General features: G+C 38.5%; 1 protein-coding gene across 1 annotated transcript in view; it reads left to right on the top strand.

The window, feature by feature from the left end:
* The window catches only part of RAB21 (RAB21, member RAS oncogene family), a 27750-nt gene that overhangs the window by 23321 nt on the left and 3679 nt on the right, over window positions 1–750 (top strand). The window lies entirely within an intron of this gene.

The following is a 750-nucleotide window of genomic DNA, read 5'->3' as shown; positions in this document are numbered from 1 at the left end:
TGTCTCTGATTAGCTTGTGGCAAAAGTAGTCGGACTTCTGTGTAGAGGAGTAAGAAGGTGTGCTTGTATGGGCAAGGCTCGGGTTAGCAGTAATAGAAGTAATGTAAGGGTGTAGTTCCACAACAGCTTAAGTAATTTAAATAGCCTGATGTAGGGCAAGTAAAGCACTTGTGCTAGCAGTTAAACTCTTGTCCCACACCTGCAGAATTGTGATGGCTTGTCAGTACTGCTTCAACTTGTGCCTTTTCATGCTGAGCCCTACTTAATAAAATTCTGTGATACTAGAACACTTAAATTCTCGGGGGAAAAAAGAGGAAAGGTTAATTTGCAGAAGTTACTGCATAACTACCTCTGTCATGTAGCTTAACTATTTTGAGGTTCTGGAAGTGATTGCCTCTTTTCACAACTTAAATTCCCTTAAAATAGCAGTCACTAAGTCACTGCAGTAATTGTAAAACTTCAAAGCATGACAACTGGTAACAGATAGCTTACCATCATCTGTCTTGACACTCTTGTCCCATTTGTTCTCTCAGGAAACAAACATCTGTTATAATCTAACCTGAACAACTCAGTTTAGATACCTCTAACTTTTAAGTACCATTTGTGATCTGTCAGTAAGTGCCTGTTGATTTAAAAAAAAAAAAAAAATCTCTTGCCTGACCTAAAGTTGCCAATGCAGTGAACTTGTTCTTTGGAGTGGGGCTAACATGAGTATGGTGAGTTGTATTTCTGGAGTAATTGAACCATTTT

The sequence above is a fragment of the Charadrius vociferus genome, unplaced genomic scaffold (assembly GCF_000708025.1).
Source record: "Charadrius vociferus isolate BGI_N301 unplaced genomic scaffold, ASM70802v2 scaffold125, whole genome shotgun sequence".
NCBI classification, from domain to species: Eukaryota; Metazoa; Chordata; class Aves; order Charadriiformes; family Charadriidae; genus Charadrius; species Charadrius vociferus.
The sequence above is the reverse complement of the archived record's forward strand: the minus strand, read 5'-3'. Positions and strand labels throughout refer to the sequence as shown.